Source organism: Buteo buteo, chromosome 20 (genome assembly GCF_964188355.1).
Source record: "Buteo buteo chromosome 20, bButBut1.hap1.1, whole genome shotgun sequence".
In the NCBI taxonomy this organism is placed as follows: domain Eukaryota; kingdom Metazoa; phylum Chordata; class Aves; order Accipitriformes; family Accipitridae; genus Buteo; species Buteo buteo.
The window spans coordinates 2061031-2069314 of record NC_134190.1 but is presented as its reverse complement, the minus strand read 5'-3'; positions in this window follow the sequence as shown (position 1 = coordinate 2069314).

The window sequence follows — 8284 nt, the reverse complement described above, 5'->3', positions numbered from 1 at the left end:
AAGACTTTGGCATGTTAGTCCTTTAACTAAATTACTTTTGCCTGAAAACTTCCTCCTGTTTGGATTTTAAAGACACATGCTCTGATATGATAAAGCTCCAGCTTTCCTAAATATCCCTCAGCTCTCTCCCTGTCATGTTCTGCGGGCTGACACCTGGCATGAGCATGTTATTGCAGAGCTCAAGCTGGAGGGAGGCTATGGAAGATGGGTGCTGGTCCCACTGACCCCACACCAAAGCCAGCAATGCATTTCAGTATTTTCAGGGACTATAAGAAGATTTGATGAACAACTGTTAGAAACAAAAAGAGATTAGCATGGGTGCAATCCTGAAAGCCAGGTAGCAAAGGCGTTCCAATTGTGGTAGATATTAGTAAGAGCAGAATAAAAATAGAACTAAAGAGTAGTTGTTTCTACATAAGAATATAAATAGAACGTATCAGTGCTATCAATGTGACAAGTATAGGGAGGTGTATCATATAATACTGTACAAAGTATGTGTGTTCTTCCACACTCCTCAATTCATTCCAACATACATAGGGAAGGTAATTGATTTATATTGGTTTGGCTATCTACATCTATTTATATATCTTGATTTTTAAAAGTGGTAGAGATGTCACCTGAAATCCCTCTGTCTCCATCTTTTCAATAAAAGTGGCCAGTGCAGATTAAATACCCTATCCTTACTTAACTTTGGCTCTTAGGCAGCATTTCCTGCCTGGAAGCTCTCCTTTCAATAAGTAAGTAAAAAACATCTTTGAATATCATGCAGATCACTCAAGCAACAGAAGGTGAGAAGAGCAGTGTGGATGCTAATCCTAAAGAAAGCCACCTTTGGGGGTACTGGCAGCCAGCATACCCTGGTGATTATGGTGAAATGAGGCAGTTTGATAGCCTCAATGAAGGAAGTAATGAATTTCTCAAGTAGATGTTAGAACTGGCATCTAACAGAATTTCAAACTCAAAAATGCCCTGCATCCATACAGGAAAGTTTCCATCTCACTGCAAGCTTAAACCCCAGGAGTCCTGGACTCATGCAATACCTAAATCCCCATGGACACAAAGAGTATGCAGGACTCCAGGCTTGAGCAGGGTTGACTGGCTCTGTAGAACTCTGCCAGATGTGTAAAGTGCTCTCCTAATGTGTCTGTCTCATGAGTGATCCCCAAGAAGACTCTCTGAAATTACAGTATTACAAGTAACAGAGTACAGTAAAAGGAGTATGCATTTTATGCAAATAAGCAAGCAAAAGATGTCAGAATTAATACTTGAAATTGTTAGAAAACTGATAGTATGTGATTGCTGCAGAGAATCTTTCCTGGTTTTGGCATTTTTGCACCAGGTAGACTTAATCTAAGACCATGTACACACTTGTTGCTAGTGCTAGAAATGACTGCTTATATGGACAGACTTCTCATGTAGCTGTATGGAGGGATCTAAACTTAGCAGTCATGAAAGGGTTGTCAGGCACTGGAACAGGCTGCCAGGGAAGCAGTTGAGTCACCATCCCTGGAGGTATTTAAAAGATGTGTAGATGTGGTGCTTGGGGATGCTTAGGGTTTAGTGTTGGACTTGGCAGTGCTAGGTTAATGGTTGGACTTGATTATCTTAAGGGTCTTTTCCAACCTAAATGATTCTATCATTCTAAGAAATTGAAATGAGAATCACAGAAACAACATGGCATCTCTATGCTGATGCATACAGATAGCTGAAACAACCTGACTTTCAGTGAGAAAAAAAATTGTGGAAATAGGCAAGTTTGGAAAGGTAGAAAATCACTAGGACATTGTTGAGAGTCTGCAGCAAGAATCTTGGCCTGTTCTCTAGACGTAAAGAGAGGGGGTTTTGCCACAGGAAGCAGCACAGGTTCTTACAAATGCAGGACTTTTCCGTGTCCCTACTTCAAACAAAATAAGCAAGCAATTGTCTGAAAAACCATTCATGCCAAATGGTTTGTGCAAAGGATTGTGTTACATATCTAATGCAAAAAAAGATACATATTAAAATAGGTAATTATATAATACATAAGCAATTTAATAACAATTAAAATGAAACTATTACATAAAATTAAAGGCTTAGTTGCACTTTGAAGACAAATTTAGAAAATAGGAATCCATGCATATTAGAGGTATTTGAAATTCACGTGTATTATGGGTGTTCAAAATCTGACTGCCAGTTTTGGCTGTGGTCCCTTTGAATGTATGAGGCTTAACGGAAACCATTTATTCCAACATGTTTTCATTTTGGAGCGTAAGTATTTGATTCTGAACCTGTCTCAACTGTAAGGGGTTACTAGGCACTCAAACTTGCACAGGAAAATGAGGTAAAAAATACCTCTGTGCTTTTGAAGACTTACCAAACTATCCCCTTTCTGTTTTGACTACTTTTCGTGTTTCTGTTCCAGCTTGTGGTCTGTCTTGTGATTCCATGTCTGGCTGCGAATGAATTAAGCCTGTCAGTATCCCTTTCACCTCTTATTAATCAAGAGGTTCACCTTCCACAGCTATCTCTTTCCCCCACTGCCTTTCCTACAGATCTTCAGACTCCCACGGGGACGCCTCTCGGGACATCTGACCATCACCAAGAGGGGAGCAGCTCCATAACTAGCTGCTTCTCCCAAGGCAGCATTCCCTGAGCCAGCAGCAAATGGCAATTTCTAGCAGGCAAAGTGTTGCTGTTAGTTACTTTTCTCTCCTCTGCATATGCAACTGCTTCCCTTCCTGCGTGAGTAGGAAAAAGAGTCCCTTTTAACCCTTTCTTTTTTTTGCCTTGTGGAAACAGAGGTAAGTGCATTAGCAGTGGCCTCCAAGTAGATTCAAATGATGTATCAGCATCATCTCACACTAGTCCTCTTCTCTGCTTTTACAAAGCTGCTGCTGGCTCCTGCTTATAAATATTAGCAAGTGACATGTAATAAGCTTTGTTTGTGATCACTGGGAACACCCCTGAATTTGGGTATCCCATTCTAATTCATGGAATATATTTTATACCATTTTAATTAAAGTTCTGATTTTGTTCCAAAGTTTAGACTGACAACACAGTAACATGGAGCTGATGCTCTGATCCTGCACACTCCACCACGATACCTCCCTTCTTTGCAGTACCACCAAGTAATGGAAATTTTGCTGAGTGGGAATACAAAAAGACCTCCTGCGTAATACATGAAGGTGAGTGAACCTGGGAAAGGTAAACACATTTAAGATTGTACTGTACAGGAAGCTGCCGAGCTCAACCAAAACAAAATGCTGAATAAAGGAGTGTTATAAATTGTCCTCCTTCCTGGTACACATGTATTAGAGTTAGTTTCAAGGAGATGCATCTGTCTGAACTAGTCTTCACAGTACCTCCTTCTAGGGTTAGATGCTTTTACCATCTGTTTCTCACTTGCAGTTAGAGGGAAGGTGATTTTGCATCATGTGTCTGCAAGCAGGCTCTAACTACTCGGTCCCTCTTCCAGAAACCATTTCAGCTTCCAAAGGGTACTATTAACTGCTTCTTGGAACAGTCTACTGGTTATTGAACGCATTTCAGTCTTATCCAGTTCTTCAATAGCATAAAAATTGCAATATACAAAGAAGCAGGGACTGGATCCCAGGCCCATCCTATCTGTAAGAGAGCTGTCAAGAAGGACTGAAGAGTTTGCTTTTCATACATCCACCTGAAACTATCGGAGAATGTTGGTGTGACAAAATTACTGATGACATTCAGATACAAAGGATATTTTTTTTTAATTGCTAAAAAACCCTATGAAAAACAGTCTTTTAACACACACTTGGTAATTAGTTTACAAAGCTGGTGCAATTAGTGCAGAAAGCTGCCAGCCTATGTATATTCAGTTAAAGAATCTCAACATTTTGATGCAAGCTCCAAACGTGGATCTGATGGATCAGCAGGCACAGTGAGGCTAGAGACGGATTCGCTGTCCAGACAACTTTTAGGAAGAAGATACTCTTTAAGGAGCAAGGATTTCAAACGACGTGGAGATTGTAAACTAAAACCTATGTATTGAGTTACACTTGAAAATGAACTGGTAGCCAGTGCATTTTAAGACCATACTTTTCTCTTTGCAAAGGGCCCCACAAGGCAAACGTGTACTGAAGTAGCACATCCTCAAATGATTCACTATATCTCTATTAGTTGCATTCCTGTATTGTGGGTGAACACATGCAATTCCATAAATTGGGCCCTACAATTTAAGAAGGATGTGAAGGTCCTTGAATGTGTCCAGAGGAGGGCACCAAAGCTGGGGAAGGGGCTGGAAGGCATGTCCTGTGAGGACGGCTGAGGACACGGGGTTTGTCTAGTTTGGAGAGAAGGAGGCTGAGGGGCGACCTCATTGCTCCCTACAATGTCCTGAGGACGGAGGAAGGGGAGAGGGAGGTGCTGAGCTCTTCTCCCTGGTCCCCAGTGCCAGGATGCATGGGAATGGCTCAAAGCTGCGTCCCTCAGGGGAGGTTCAGACTTGACATGAGGAACCATTTCTTTACCGAGAGGGTGCCCAAACCCTGGAACAGGCTTCCTAGAGAGGTGGTCGATGCCCCAAGCCTGTCAGTGTCTAAGAGGCATTTGGACAATGCCCTTAATGACATGCTTTAGCTTTTGGTCAGCCCTGAAGTGGTCAGGCAGTGGGACTTGGTCATTGCTGTAGGTCCCTTCCAACTCAACTCTTTGACTCGATTCGATTCGACTCTTCTCCCTCCCTCCTTCGTTCCCTACCAGTACAAGCTGAGGGAATCTTTGATGACATTTCTTCCCAGCCCTGCACTAGCAGAAGGGCTTGAATGGGTAATCATGTCCCAGCACGGGCATTGGCTCTGTCGCTTTCTGGGGAGGAGGCATGCACCTTCGGATGGGTATGAGGGCTCGGGATCATCTCGAGATCCTTTGATCACCTCAACAAATTTGCAAAAAGCATGTGGGAACTGCGGTTTTTGAAAGTCTTCTATGTTCATCCAGTTGAGCTGGGTTTCCACAGGATGGCAAAAACCCCACAGGTCTGACACTAGCGAGGCTCAAAGACCGAGCCCTCCGTCTGAAGCAGGGAGTGCTCTGGCGTTTGAGGAGAGCAATACCTGTTCACTTCCCTGTGGATTTTTTTTCCCCTTGTACTCATTTTTAGAAATGCCTGAGCTCTTTCCCTTGGAAGAACATGCTAAACCAAAAGAGCCCGAGAGCAGCAGTACCCCAGCAGAGCGAAGGTCCCTCTGGCCCAATACTTGGTCTCCAAAGCGGCCAACCCTAAATGTCTGACGGAGAGCACACGAGCAGGGCCGGTCTGCTCCCGCCAGGGTCCTGGGGGTGCTCACGGGCCTCAATGGCCGGGGCCGGCCTCCCCCGGGACCCCCAGCCCCACCGTCCTCTGCCAAGGGCCCAGGGGACGAGGGGTCTCGGCTCTGCCTGGTGTGGGGGCCATCTTGTAGGTGTGTGCCCGTCTCTGCCCCTCTCTGCTGGGTGGGCCTGGGACCGGCACTGCAGAGAGCTGCTCTCCTGGAGGGAGCCCTCAGGCCTACGCCAGAGCCTGTCACAAAGAACTCTGGGCAGAACGTACATAACCATTCCGTTCCTTCCGTTCCGTTCCGTTCCATTCCATTCCATTCCATTCCATTCCATTCCATTCCATTCCATTCCCTCCACTCCCCATGAGGCAATTAATGATGAGACTGTTATTTGCCTGAAAAGCTGGGGCGGGGGGGATTCAGCTCCAAAACCACTTTCGAGGACACAAATCAGAAAGGGTACAAGCAGAAACGGGATTTTGTTTTCAGATTTTATTTTTTGTCCTTTTGTGTTGTTTTGTGTTCTTTTATGTTCTTTTTCTGAATCCGGTTTAGAGCTGGTGCTCACAAGCATTTACACAACGTGCATGTGTAGCCGGGAGCAGGCTGATGTGTTCTTCAGTTCAGCCTGAAAAAACATCCCTTGCGGCCTGGGAAAGGCAAGTCACAGAGCTACAGAAAGTAGCAGCAGGAATACAGGCCAAGCAGTCCCTGTTTCCTGAAGACTGAGAACCTGAAGGAAGATGATCAGGACCGACCACACATGAAAGAAGAAGAAGAAGAAGAAGAAGAAGAAGAAGAAGAAGCAGCAGCAGCAGCAGCAGAAGAAGAAGAAGAAGAAGAAGCAGCAGAAGATGAAGAAGGAGGTGTGTGGTGCTGTGGGGTATTTTCCAAAGTAGGACAGATATCGATGACAAGCATCCTTTTTGCCTCCCAAAACTTGCTCCGCCGCTGTGCTTCTTGGCCAACGATGCACGAAAGGCGCTCTCGTGCCGGCCCTGCGCTTGATTTGCGTGCAGGGAGAGGTGAAAAGTGGCAGCTCCTGATGGGGCAGCGAGCCTGGAGCCCTTCCAAGCACAGGCTGTTTTGCACAAGCAAGAAGTCCTGCAGAAATGGAGCCAGGGGAAGAGCAGAGCCCGCTCCCGCTCCCGCTCCCGCTCCCGCTCCAGACTTGCACTGGGCAAGAGAGCCCGAGAGAGCCAGGGCACGAGCGGTGCCTTGGAGGTGCAAGAGCAGCAGGCAGGGAGCTAGGCGAAAGGGCCCAGAGGAGCCCTGACAAGGGGCTGTGCTCAGTGCTACAGAGGACAAGAAGCAACCCCCCGGGAGCATCCCTTGGAGCCCGCCGTGGGAGTCAGAAAGGTTCCTCCCCCCGGACGCGGGGCACGAGGGCCACCTTCGTGGAGCACGAGCAGCGGGCACCTAGCCACAACGGCCCAAAGGAGCCCTGGCGAGGAGCCGTGCTCAGTGCTGCAGAGGAAGGCAAAAACCCCCGGGGACGCTTGCTAGCCCACCGTGGGGGAAAAAAAGCCTTCCTCCCCCCAGCTGCAGGGCACGAGAGGCCATCTTCGTGGTGCACGAGCAGCAGGCAGTAACCTAGCCGCGACGGACCGGAGGAGCCCTGACAAGTGGTCCTGCTCAGTGCTGCAGAGGAAGGCAAAAAACCCCCGGGGCCCAGTGCCAATCTGCCCCGGGGGAAAATTCCTTCCTGACCCCAGAGCTGGCGATCGGCTATTCCCTGAGCACATGAGCAAGACCTGCCTCCTGGTCCCACAGGCTGGTCACGCCTCCCAGAAGATGCCCGAGCCCCGTTCTCCCTCAACCTGGAGCCATCTCAGGGGCTTCCGAGAGTGGCAAAAGACCCCCGGCCTGATCGACCTTGGGGGCAAGAATCCTTCCCGCGCCTTCGGGCCACCAGCGGGTGCTCCAAAGCACTGGGACCCCCGGCAACATCTCTGCATCCCACTTCTTACGGCTGCTGCCGCTGACTCCGCAGGGAGTGAGGACGGCGAGCTCTGCAGCGCTCCTCCAGAAGGCATTCCCTTGGTCTTGCCACAGCTCTCCATCCAAAAGGGCCTGAGGGCCTCGGGCACCTCCAGGTCTTGGTGGTTCTTCTCGTCTCCAGCAGCCTGGTCCAGCCTCCGGTCTTCCTCCCTCAGTGGCCAGCAAGTAATTCCAGCGGCTCCTCGCGGACTTCCTCTGGGACGTTTCTGGGGCGCCTGCCAGGCAGACTGGGGGTGGGACAGGGGAGGCTGCCCCTTTTATAGTGCCCCGGGGCATTGTGACTGCTGCGGTGCCGGGTGGTGGCACTGTGACACCGGGGGGGGGTGTGAGGGGGCCCCCCCGTGCGCAGCGCTGCCCGCCGCCCCTCGGCCCAGCATCCTTCGGAGGAAGGCCTTTGGGGTGCCGGCCCCGGGGGCTGTGTGGCGTTACTGAGTCCAGAAGTTTGGCAGAAAATCAACCGCCTTGCGTTCCAGCTTACCCTCAGATGTCAGAGGGGCTGGGGACGGCTAGGTTTAATTTCTTTCTGAGTGATGTCCAATTCGACGCTCTAAGGGCGGTCGCATTCAATATGCTGAGCTATCACGATGAGGGATGCCCTTAATAGCGCACTGCACTCTCGGCTTAGCCGCGTTCAACACACGAGAACGACCAGGCTTAGGGAGTTTGGTTGCGCTAACGAACTATCACGACTAGATTAATGAGCAGCGCAGCTTAGTAAAGCAACAGGAGAGGTTCTTTTGGATTGCCCGTGATAAATAGACTGTCTGCAAAACCCGTGCAGGTGGCAATACAGTCGCCTACAAGCACATGAAATGATGAAAGAGAAGAGCTCTAAAGAATTCTAAGTTTCCCGGGGAAGCAGTCGGTACAGCCGAGTGTTCGAATCTCACGCAATAGGCATCCCTATGGCGGGGGGGGAGAGAGGCTCAGCCCATCGACTGATCCCAGAAGTCAGCGATGTCCTCCCGACTTGTCTGTGATGGTGTCTTCCCTGACATTTCTCCTCTTTT